Below are 13465 nucleotides of genomic sequence, written 5' to 3'. Positions count from 1 at the left end.
GGAATTATTATAAATGTAACAAGCTCCAATGCTTGTTTTGGGGATAAACAGAGATAAAGTAAGATAGAAGGTCTTGTTTATTCCTTCATAGTTAAACAAAGTTTAGAGAAATCTTTGGCATTTTTTTTTATCCATTAAGCTAGTTTGGGCAGAATGATGATCCATACTAAATCAACTGCCTCTGATTTCTGCAACCTGAAAACTAAAGAATAAAGAAAGAAACAGTGTTCCCTGAAAGGCCCCTTGTGACAGGCAACTTAGTATTCAGCAAATAAATGGAAGATGAATCACATTTTCATTCAGGATTTGAGAGGTTCCCATTTAATCATTTTTGTAGCTTTCCGAATCCCTCCCTCAAAAATCTGCAAAAGTTCCACAATAGAAGAAGACTCCAGCCAGAAGAATCTAAACTAAGTGATGTATTTCTGTAGTACAAATACCATGTGTTTAGAGATACATACTATGGTGGAAAACTGATAAATGTGCTTTCTTTTAAAATCACTTAACCTTATTTTTAGATTATCTAAACAACTGTGCTGAAAGCCAAGAGCTATAGTCCCCCAATTAAGTGCAAATGAGGAGCCCAAACTGGGCTTATGAAACCCAATTCAAGTGAATTCTGGGCTAAATCTTTTTGTTCCTCCCTCCCACATTCAAATGGCACATTTTAGGGGACTTGGTTTAGTACTACTGGTTTAACTTAGATTCTTCTTAACTTAATCACTTTTGTCCTGTTAAAGTCATGCAGTTTGAAAAATAAAAAGCAGTCACAATAAAAGCTTAAGAACAATCTAAGATCTGGAGGAGATATAATCAGCAGTGGGAGGAGTGCCCACAATCATGAAATTACGACTCACTTGAAGAATTGGAGAAATTGGTAATATCTGTCATTCATATAGTGCTTTAGATTTTTCAAATTGCTTACATATATTATTGGCAACTCAGGACCAAAAACAACTCTTTGAAGTAGGTGCAATAACCATTATTGCCCTTATTTTATAGATGAAGAAATAGACTTTGAGAACTTACAGGACTTGCCCTTTGTTACATAGAATATAAGTATCAGAGGGAGGATTTGAACTCAGGTCTTCTTTACTCCAAGTCCAGCATTCTATCCACTGCACCAAGCTGGCTTTCTATGATGTCAAATACATGGAAATCAGGGTAATGTTTTTTGCTGCTCTGTCCGTTAGGTAATTATCAATTCTTGTTTTATTTGATAGGGATCAGGATTTTATTTATCCAATTAGAAATTAAAATTATGATGAAGGAAATACAAGTAATCACAATGCTATTGTTATTAGTTCTAATGAAATCATGATAAATAATGACAGCGACATTATTATCGTTACAATTATAATAAAAACATGATCAATATTCCAGAACAAAAAAAAGTTATACTAAGGCAAAGAGTATGGCAAAAAAAAGGACCTAACTTTAGAAGTAAAATGGCAGTGCATTTTATAAAGAATACAAAATGATTGAGTAAAAATACTACAGATTTGAATATTTAAATAGAAAAAAATTCACACTTTATTATTTTTTATCACATCATTTCCTTGCACATAAAAGTTTACTGATTCCTCACTGACTACAGAATTAAGTCCAGATTTTGCAGTTTGACATTCAGGACCCTCCACAATATAGTTCTGACTTCACTTTTCAGATTCCTCCCCTCCTGTATTCTTATGTTCCAACCAAACTCTTTCCTATTGATTGATTCATTCAACTAATCAATCAACAAGTATGTATTAAGCACCTACTATGTACCAGGCATTGAGGATGCAAATGCAAAGAAGGAAACAATTCCTACCCTCAGGAAGCTTCCTTTCCCTTTCCAGGCTTGTGCAACTCTTTATCTGCCTTTGCCACTCCCCTTGATGTGTAATGCTGCCCTTTGCATTTCTGCTGGTTGAAAATTTATCTTTTCTTTCTTTCTTCCTTCCTTCCTTTCTTTCTTCCTTCCTTCCTTCCTTCCTTCCTTCCTTCTTCCTTTTTTTTGTGGGGCAATGAGGGTTAAGTGACTTGCCCAGGATTACACAGCTAGTAAGTGTCAAGTGTTTGAGGTCACATTTGAACTCAGGACCTCCTGAATCCAGGGCAGGTGCTTTATCCACTGTGCCACCTAGCTTCCCTGAAATCTTATCCATCTTTCAAGGCAAACCCCACTTCAGAAGCTTTGTATTTGCTTGTCGATTAATTGATTCCTTCTCTAGGAAGCATGAACTGATATATTCGCATAAAAAGTGAACACACTCTCTCTCTCCTCTACATTCTTATAATACCTTGTATCTCTCTAATGATATCACTTCTCATGATCTGCCCTTTGTTATTAGTTATTTGTGTACAATTTTTATCTCTTGTACTAGACAGCAAGTTCTTTGAGGGTGATGGTGAAGTAGAGATGCCCTCAGCTGAAGACAAATAAAATGAACAAAGTAGGTCCCAAATACCAGTGAAAGGTCAGTTCTCCCATAGCTGTAATTGTATACCTGACCAAAAAAATGAACTTTTTCACCTAAAGTATTTGACATATTACCTGAGATTTTTAAGTTAAAATGGACTTTTAGGATTAAATTGATCCTGGCTTTATGCAGCCCTCAATTCTGTCTTAGATATAGTGATCTGTCCAAAGAGTATAAAATTCAACCTTAGAATCTCTGAATGTCATGGTATTTTATGAAATGCTTATAATTATAATCCTTTTTAAAATCTCTCTTACTATTTTACAGGCAGATTTTGTTTTCATACATGGATTGTTTCCTTTTAAAATGTCTTTGTAAGATTCCTATGTTGTAAAGAAAAAAACCCAGGGCCAAAGAAGTGAAGAAACTTCTACAAAGCTGCAAGGGAGGTAAACCGGTGATTTACTAAGAATTTCAAATGTTTGACCTCTTTGACCAAACATCACCTCCCTGGCACAGGGCAATAGCCAAGGCACCTTTAATAATGCAGTAACACAGACTTGTTTGAGTCAGATGATTTGTTTTTTATGCCCCCTACCAGTTTCAAAAAACCAAAAAGGAATGCTGACTTAATTTTCATGACACATTTAGGTGTCTACACTAGTTGAATGCTCATATGAACTCACTGGCAGCTTAATTCTGTAATATTAATTTCTAGTTATGTTGGCATCTGTTGCTGTGCAATTACAAACATCAAATTTCATTCCCTTTAAATAATCTACATGACATTTTCAAAGTAGTACTACACTAGTTTGGCCTGTTCACATTCCATTTAATTAAATGGAAATCATATAGTTACTTCGACTTAAATGTTACCTCCCACCAGTTTTACATGGTTTGCGTGGTTAAGAAAAAAATCTGCTCACAAGAATGGAGGTTAAATATTCTTTCTAAAGATTATGTATATATGGATATTATATGGATATATGTGTACATGCAACATGCATACACACATATATGTAAACATTATAAAGATTTTTACTGTCCCTCATCATCACCAATTTCTGTTTCTTACTGATCACCCACCATGTGTTCTGATTTACGTCTGGAAATTCTACTGCTGACAATATTTAAGTTTTTCATGGTAAAACTGTCAGCACTGCTTATGCTCAAATTGTTTTCAGTGGTGATGGCTAGCAGTGAACTATCCACATTTATTCAGCCATCAGTAAGCAAAACCTCATATTAAATGGATTGTGCTTGATCCAGACCTGAATTCTGCCTAAGGGAGTCATTTCTAGTGACAAAGAGATTAATGTTTTTACCCAGTGCAGTGGAGAGGGAGGAGCACTGGGAGTAGAGGGCCTGGGTTTGAGTCCTGGTTTTGCCACTTTTTGGGTGCATAATTTTTAGCAAGTGTCACTTGCTTCTTTTGGATCTCAGTTTCCTCATTTGTAAAAACCTGCCTATCAAAATAAAAGTTCAATCTACCACCCCCACCTCTTTTTAAAAATTGAAATGTGTTTATTTTTAAATTTATGGAATAAAACAAGCTTTTCCATAACAGTATAATAAAAAAGATTGCACATGAAACCACAAATTCACTATGTACAGCTTGCCATTCCTTTTAAATACACAGCAAAGTTTGTGTAAATTTCCATTTTTTCTTCTTTTCCCCTCCTCCCCTGCCTCAGAGATGGCTACCATTAGACACAAATATATAAATAAAAAAATTATATATATATATATGTAGATGTAGATGTATATTTATCAGATCTTTCTCTGGATGCAGATAGTATCTTTTTTTATCTGTTCTTTATAGTTAATTTGGGTATTTGTCATAGTAAAAATTACTTATTTGCTCAAAGTCGTTCTTAAAACAACATTGCTATTACTGTATACAATGTTCTCTTGGTTCTGCTCATTTCACTCTTCATTATTTCATGCAAGTCTTTCCATGTTTTTCTAAGATCATTGAACTCATATCTTACAACACAGTAGTATTCCATCACAACCATATACCGCTACTTGTTCAGCCATTCCTCAATTGATGGGCATCCCTTCAATTTCCAGTTCTTCACCCCCCCCTTAATTCCCCACTTCCCTTCACAGTGAAAGAAAAAGCTTTCTCCTCTTTTTTCTAGTTTTCCCCTTAGCTAACATCATCCCCTTAGACCTGTAAGGAAACAGCCTCTGTATGAGCTTTTTCTTGTTCTCAAACAGGACACAAATCTTAGACAAGCCCTGGAAAAGCAAAAGATGATGAGTTCAGAATTTGGTGGGGCAGGGGAGAGGAGGAAAAAGAGGGGTGGGGGAGTACACCACTTACTGATACATATTAAAACTCTTTATTACCAAACAACATTTCAAACATGTTTATATACAAAAGCATAAAAATATGCAGCTGAACACCATGTTTTAAGAGCAATGTCGTTCCTCCCCTGTGTTAAATTAGTCCAGTGGTTCTGAATGTATGTTGTAATGTGTGGCAGTTGTTTTCAGCTGTCTCTTAGGCAACGAATGCTGCATCATAACTCACAAACATCCCCAAAGTTCAGAACTGGAGAATGTAATTTAGGAATGATATACCTTACTTTAGAAGAATCAGAGATCCCTTAGTAAGGACTGTGAATAATTATCAGAAAATCTTAACAATATTTATAAGTATAGTTCAGTATTGGGGGATGGACCCGACTATCAATTTAAAAAGCATTTCATGTTTTAATCAATTTGAAAGAATTCTGGAATTACAGCAACAAAATATGTCATTTGCTCTTTGCAAATTTATAATGATGTAATTATTTTGTTACTCATTATTCCATGGATAGAGGAAATAGAAATGGAGACAGCTGTTTGCTGAACTGAGGAGACTGCTGTTAATGTTACTTATAAAAGGAGTATGTGAATATTCTTCATTGAAAAGCACTAGTTATCTTAAGTATGACAACCAAGGTTTAAACATCAGAACTAGAAAGCCAAATATGTACCTTAAAAAGGCAGTAGAAGAACATTTTCTTTGGCAGTATTTATGAACTCCCATAACTCCTTTAAATGGCATTGATTTTATGTTTGGTTAAAGAATGCTTTACATTAACACTTTAATTTAAGACTGTTTTACAGGGCTTAATATTGGATTCCATGATTCTGGAAATCAAATATTCATGGAATTCTGGATTCCTGAGTCATGGGTTAGTGATTAAAACACAAAGAAAGATTTCAATAACTGCAGTGGCAATATTGCTAGACACTAGCTATTATTATTGTCTTTAGCTTTGACCTGGGGGAATACTAATAGCAGATTTTGAAATCCCAACTCTTTCTTTGTAACCCAACCATTCGTTTGGTCTTTACTCAACGTACACAAAAGAATTTTTTGATGATTTATGGAAAAACTTAATCAGGAAGGTCAATATGTTTTAACAAAAAAATCATAATGCAGCTTAAAGCTAAATATGTGAAAATTTTAAATTGTCTTGTATTCCCAGCACCCCACAAAGATCCCAGCACACAATAGACACTGAATAACTGCTTGCAGACTGATTGACATAAAATGACTTATTTTTTTGTAGCCCTTCTCTCCATTTATGTAGATATTAGAGAGTTAATTATACCTTGGATATTTCAAAGAGCCTTAATTTTTTGGACCTATCACAGAGTTAAGAAAAAAAAACAATATTTTTTTCAATAAAGATTTCATAAAGAACATTTAAAAAATCAGGATAAATTAAGTCAATGACATGGACCATTATTCCTTTTTTACATAAAGACAAACCACCTAAAGTAGTGGAAAGTACATTGAATTTGAAGTAGGAGGGGCGGCTAGGTGGTGCAGTAGTTAAAGCACTGGCCCTGGATTCAGGAGGACCTGAGTTCAAATCCAACCTCAGACACTTACTAGCTGTGTGACCCTGGGCAAGTCACTTAACCCTCATTGCCCTGCAAAAATAAAAGAAAAGAAATTAAAATAAAATAAAATAAAAGTTGTTGTTGGTAATCTTGGAAAGAACAGTTTCAATCAAATGAGACCTGGGTGATTGGAAGGATGCAGACACTTTCAGCAGAAATGTCAGTGTTAAGAGGTAGGATAGATTTGGGGAAATTATAATGAGTTTGAAGTAAGAGAATCTGAGTTTGCATCCCAGCTCTGACACTTACTATGTGACCTTGGGCAAGTTTGCCTAATGTCTGAGTTTCAATTTTGTTATCTGCAAAATAAAAGGGTTGGACTTTAAGACCCCTTCTAGCTCTTAATCAGTCAACAAGCTTTTAAGTGCTTACTATGTGCTAAGCACTTAGCAAATAAAGAATGGCCAGAATAGTCTCTTCTAATGAGAGAGACAACATGAAAATATCTAGGTACATCAACATAAATACAGAGCAGATGGAATGTGGTCTGGAAGCAGGGCTTGAAAGGTTACAAGCAAAAGGTAAATTTGAGGTGTTTTTTTTTAATCCAGTGAAATTAAGAGGCAGAGGTAAAGGGGCAATATACTCCAGGTATGAGGGATAGTGCAAAGGCATGAGAGAGGGTCATGTTGGAGTGTAGATGGATTGGAGAGTGAGTGGAGAGAAGTAGAGTTTAAGAAGACCGGAAAGATAGGAAGAGACCAAGTTATATTTCCTTTAAATGGCAGACAAAAGACTATATTTGATCTTGAAGGTAACAGGGAGCCACTGGAACTCATTGAAAAGGTAGGTGACACCTATCTGCTCCATGATGACATCTTTAAAATAAAATTAAGGGTGAGAGGATTGCACTGGGAGAAAGGGAAAGGGAGAGAGGGAATGGGGCAAAGTATCTCACATAAAAGAAGGAAGAAAAAGTTTATGGAGTAGAGGAGAAGATGGGGGAAGAGCAGGGGAGTAAATGAGCCTTACTCATCAGAATTGACTCAAAGAGGGAATAACATACACACTCAAGTGGGTATAGTAACATATCTTGCCCTGTGGGGAAGTGGGAAGAGAAGGGGATGAGGGGGGAGGGATGAAGGAAAGGAGGGCAGATTGGGGGAGGGGCAGTCAGAAGCAACATACTTTTGAGGAAGGATAGGATAAAAGAAGATAGAAAATAGAGTAAATATCATGGGGAGCAAATAGGACGGAGGGAAACACAGTTAACAATAGTAACTGGGAAAAAAATTTGAAGCAGAGGCAAGAGCAATGTAAAACAAGGAAGAGGAGGAGAAGGACGAGGAGGATGGTATTTACTTTGCTGGGCTATTGTGAAGAATATTTTTTTGTCACGTATAAGGTACTATATAAATGTTAGCTATTATTGTTGTCGCAATAATCAACCTCATGGGTGTTTTCTAAAGAAATCTCCCTTTAAAGTACTATATAAATGTAGTTTACTATTAAAAAAAGATGAGCAGGATGCTATCAGAAAAACCTGGAAAAACTTACATGAGCTGATGTGAAGTGAAATGTGCTGTATACAACATAACAGCAATATTTTAAGATGATCTGCTGCAAATGACTTAGTTATTTTCAGCAATGCAATGATCCAAGACAACTCTGAAGGACTTGGGAAAAATTCAATCCATCTACAGAGAAAGAACTTATGGTACCTGAATTCATATGGAAGTATTAAAAAAAATTGACCTCCAGACACTTGACACTTACTAGATGTGTGACCCTGGGCAAGTCACTTAACCCCCATTACCTCACAAAAACAAAAAACCCAAACAAACCAAAAAATTGACCTCATCAGCTAATTGAAGGATGGCTTGGAGTGGACAAAGACTTGAGACGGGGAGACCTATCAGAAAAAATATTTATTGCAATAATCCAGGCACGAAGTGCAGCTAGGTTGCACACTGGCCTTGGAATCAGGAGGACCTGAGTTCAAATCCTGAACCTACTTAAGTCACTTAACCCCATTGCCTCAAAAAAAAAAATAATAATTCGGGCATGATATGATGAAAGCCTGAACTACACTGGTGGGTGTGAGTATAGGGAGAAGATAATGTATACAAATGATGTTGTAAAGGTAGAAATAAGATAATAGTGAAGTTGTAAGCCTCATTGACTAGAAGGATGGTGATAGCCCCAATAGTAGGTCATTAAGAATGGGCTAGGATTGGAGAAAGGTAGGATATAATGAATTCTAAATAGCACATTCAGTTCAAAATGTTCATAAGGTAGTTGAAGATGCAGCTCAGGAGAGAGATTAGGGCTGGCTACCTAAATCTGGAAGTAGAGGCACAAAGTGTAGACAGCCTTCTCAAGGCATTTATTTATGAAGGAGAGAAGAAATATAGAATGATAGTTAATGTGAATAGTAAGATCAAGTAAGAGTTGAGGAAGGATGGGGAAGAAATGGTTATGCTTATCTCAAGCAAGGAAATAGCCAGTAGATAAGGAGAGATTGAAGATAAGAGAGAGAGTGCTTATGATGGTGGAGAGCAATCTGCTGGAAAAGATGGGAGGGAATGAGATCAAGGGTATATGTATAGAGTCTGACCTTGGCAAGTAGAAGGGCCACATCTTTAAATGATATTGGATTGAAGGAGGAGATATAGTAAGAACTTGTCTGAATGGTATAAGATGAGGAGGGGGGCAGCTAGATGGCGCAGTGGATAGAGCACCGGCCCTGGAGTCAGGAGTATCTGAGTTCAAATCTGGCCTCAGACACTTAACACTTACTAGCTGTGTGACCCTGGGCAAGTCACTTAACCCCAATTGCCTCACTAAAAAATAAAATAATAATAATAATAAAAAAAAAGATGAGGAGGAGTGGGGGAGAAAATAGAGTTCTTGCTGAATGTCCTCAAATTTTTCAGTGAACTATAAAGTGAAATTCTTAGTTGAGAGGATGGGGAGAGGGGAATTCAGTGGGTGATTTGAGGAGAGCTCAGCAGGTTTGGAACAGCCCCTGTGGAGAGTGGGATAGCAAATCAATTAGGGAGCTGAATGTTTTCCTTGCTCTGATAGGGCCCAGTTGAGATTAGATAACATAAATTTGTAATGGACCCAGTAAGCACAGTTTCATGAGTTCATTTAACTCTACTCAATAGCACATGAATAGCAGTGAAAGTAGTGCACTGTGGGAGTAAAACAGGGTTGGACTTTAACAAGGTTTGATTAGTGACAGGACAAGGAGGGAAGGGATTCAAGAGAAGAGAATAGTGTAGAGTTGAATTGGTTCACCAAAGGGAGTTAAATTGGTTCACCAATGGAAAGGAGGAGAGTATAGTGCAAGGGTGAGGTCTTGAGAAATAACAGAGGTTGAGGGGAAGAGGGTATGCTGCTAAATGCTTAACAATTGACTCTCTTTAAAAAGGGAGCAGCTAGGAAGCACCAGACTTGGATTCAGGAGGACCTGAGTTCAAATCTTGCCTCAGGCACTTGACACTTACTAGCTGTGTGACCCTAGGCAAGTTGCCCCTCCCCCCCCATGGACCCAATATATACATTTACATTTAACCTGATTATCAACATTTTCTCCATCACTTTCTTAAGAAAACCAACAAAATAATAAATCAATCCTTGATTGATTTGTAGCATTTGACAATTTCTGAGGTATAAATGCTCATAGTGAAAATTTAATAATAGGTTCTCCAGAGCCAGTTCAAGATGTCTCTAGCAACCCTTTGGTGAAGTAATGGATGGCACAGTAAAGATGAAGACCAGAGTTAGGAATTGTAGAACATAGGGAAAGATAGAATGATCAAAAATTGTGATCAGATAAAAGAATTTTGGAGAACATGAACAAGGAAGTAGGACATTTGTGGGTAATGGCAAGGTCAAGAATATCTTGCCCATACACACTTCTCTATGTAGCTGAAATGGCAAGTAAATGCAGGTTGAAGGAATTGAGCAGACTGACTAATAAGGAAGCAAGGGTGTTTGAGGGACCACCAATATGATGATGAAGTCCACTTGTATGAGAGTAAGACTGGGAAAAGAGAAAGACTGTGAGCCAGGCACTGAATTCATTAAGGAAGGAGGAAGAATTCTATGATACTATGATCTTTTGTATAAAATTGCCTCAGTGCTTGATGTGAGCTGGTAACACATTGAAGAGCATAAGCCAATGCCAGTCCTTCATTGGATCCTCTATTTTAGACCAATTATTCACAGAAGAACAGAATTTCAGATTTGGAAGGAACCCATCCTATCCATACCTTAAGAGAATGCCCTCTATAGCATATTAGCATATGGTCATCTAGCTTTTGCCTCAAGAACTTCAATGAGGGGGAACCCGCTTTTTCCCACTGAAGTTTATTCTACTTTGGAATAACTCTATTAACAAGCTCCTCCCCTCCCCTCAGATACTATGCCTTTCTTAATGGAACCTAAGACCACATTAGCTTCTTTGGTTCTCAAGTGGGCAAACCTAAGACAAAATTGTAAACAGGCAAAGTTTGCCTTTAAAACCATTCCATCTTTCTTTTCTTTTCTTTTTTCAGGGCAGTGAGGGTTAAGTGACTTGCCCGGGGTCACACAGCTAGTAAGTATCAAGTGGCTGAGTCTGGATTTGAACTCAGGTCCTTCTGAATCCAGGGCCAGTACTCTATCCACTGTGCCACCTATACCCTACTTCTACTATCGGCTACTTTCCCTACCAAATCTAGGGTGTCTTCAAGTTTCCTGTGGATCTTCAAGATCATAATAGCTGGGGCAGCTAGGTGGCGCAGTGGATAGAGCACTGGCCCTGGAGTCAGGAGGACCTGAGTTCAAATCCAGACTCAGACCCTTGACACTTACTAGCTGTGTGACCCTGGACAAGTCACTTAACCCCAATTGCCTCACCAATAATAATAATAATAATAATAATATCAGAATAGCTGGGCATAGAATCACAAAATCCTTCATTTGGGAAGAACCATAGGGATTAACCTCTACCAAAATCAAGACAAATGTCTTTAATTCTCCTGGCAAATGGTCATCTAGCTTCCATTTAATCTTAATTTAGTGACGGGTAGCCCACTATTCCCTAAACCAGTTCATTCAATTTTTGGACAGTGCTGCTGATTAGGACTTTTTTTTGTTAAGATGCATCTTCCTGAATTAAAATGTAGCCTTAAACATTTATTAGCTGTGTGACCCTAGGCAAGTCATTTAACTTTGTTTGCTTCTGTTCCTCATCTGTAAAAAGAGCTGGAGATGGAAATGGCAAACTACTCCAGTATCTCTACCAAGAAAACCCCAAATGGGCTCACAAAGAGTCAGACAACTGAAATGGATGAATAACAAAAATTGTTAGTAAGTGTTTGTTTAGGTTGAGTTATCTGTTTCACTATCACTTCAACCCTTTGCTCCTAGTTCTGCTATATGAGGTCAAGCAGGAAAAAAAAAATTGAATCCTTTTTCTTAATGACAATCCTTCACACCCTTACAGACAGCAATCATCTCCCCTGGACTTCCCTATCAGTTCTTTTCTCCAGGCTAAGCATCCCTAGTTCTTTCAACTGATTCACAAGTTTCCTCTTGGTTTCCAGTCCTCTCACAATCCTTGCCACACTCCCCTGGAAATTTTCATCCTATCAATGTCTCTTCTAAAATGTGGCACCTTGACCTGGAAACAATGTACCACATGTGATCTGACCAGGACAGAGTATAGCAGAACCATTTCTTCTCTGGCTTTCAATATTCTGTGTTTAGTAATCCAGTCCAAAACTGAATTAGCTCTTTCAGCTATACTATTTCACTGCTTATTCATATCATGTTTACAGTCTGCTAGAAGACTTGGCCCTTTTCCAAATAGGGCAACCCCTGGCAGTGCCTCCTACAAGTGTCCCATGTTCTGGACTTTTCCGTTTCTAGGTCCCATTTTGTCTCTCTGATGTGCCTGACAAATCTTATTCTTTCTGCTAGGGCAGACCCAACAAATTAACACAAGCTTATGTACTGATGGCCAAAAGAGATAGCTCTCCAGATAGTATTTAGAATTTAACAGGGACCTTCAACCTAATGTCTTATACAAAGTATGAATAATCTGGTAATTTCAGGTTCTACTCCCAGGCAGCCAACAGGAGAGATGTTTTTGGGCAAAAGGCCGTTAGACATCCCTCAAATTGTACCAGGAAGGAAACTGGCTGTGAGTATACAGTGAATAAATAAAGATTCTCAAGATTCTCTATAGGCTGGTCCAGATTACAGTGTAAATCTCCTCAAGATAATTATTTAGTTGTGGTTTTTTTTTGGGGGGGGGTGGAGGTGAGGGGGAAATACATTTTCTACCAAAGAGTAGAATCAAAACTACAATGAACACTGACAAACACATTTAAAACATAACATTGTTATTACATATCCTGTAAAAAGCCCACCTTTTTGTTTATAATTTTTGCAGAGACAAATATGAGGATTTGGGATAGGTGGAAATTGGTGATTTGTCCTGCTGAAGTGGTCTTCAGGCTGCAAAGTCTAAAAGCCTTGGAAGTAAGGCATACTTACTGCCCTAGGTGATAAGCAAGGGAAAGAGTGGATTCTGACCCAAAGGGGTGGGAATGGATAACAAAAGGAACATTTTAGCAATCTGAACACTCCCCCTTTTGGTAACTGATTAAAGGGTACTAGGCCTGCTATCCAACAAGAGAAAACTGAAATCCTGAAGCTTCTGTATCTGAAAAAGAAGAAAGTTCCCTTTCAGAAAGAGTATTCTTCATCTGGCTTGTGGTATGTCTCAATAGGAAATAAAAGGCAGGCACTAAAATAACTAGGGAGCATACAACAATTCATGCAAAATCGTCACTCCTTACAATATGGTATGGTTGCCTTTTAGGAGAGTGAGTCTTCACAGGGCCAAAAGTTTCCTTAAAAGTGTGTGTGGGCTTACCAAGCTCCACCCGTTAGACAGGGACTCTGGCAAATGAGTAAGTGATCACATCGCTAGTCTTCTGAGTGCTGGAAACTCACTGTAACTGTATCCGGATGGCATTTTTAAGCATCCAACTACCTAATTTGAGCTCTGAACTGGTGCCTGCTTGCATGTTTATTGAAATGTGTTATCTTAAACAAAACAAAAAAGGAAACTTGAATCTCATGTATATACAATCCATGCTAACCTCTAAACAATTTCCTTTGATGCTCACTCAGTAATTATTTATCTGAGATAT

General features: G+C 37.5%; 1 protein-coding gene across 1 annotated transcript in view; it reads right to left on the bottom strand.

Annotated features, from left to right (window-relative positions):
• COLEC12 (collectin subfamily member 12) overlaps positions 1-13465 on the bottom strand; it is a 237183-nt gene that overhangs the window by 222342 nt on the left and 1376 nt on the right. The gene's annotated exons all lie outside the window — the stretch shown is intronic.

Source organism: Dromiciops gliroides, chromosome 1, assembly GCF_019393635.1.
Source record: "Dromiciops gliroides isolate mDroGli1 chromosome 1, mDroGli1.pri, whole genome shotgun sequence".
Lineage (NCBI taxonomy): Eukaryota > Metazoa > Chordata > Mammalia > Microbiotheria > Microbiotheriidae > Dromiciops > Dromiciops gliroides.
The sequence above is the reverse complement of the archived record's forward strand: the minus strand, read 5'-3'. Positions and strand labels throughout refer to the sequence as shown.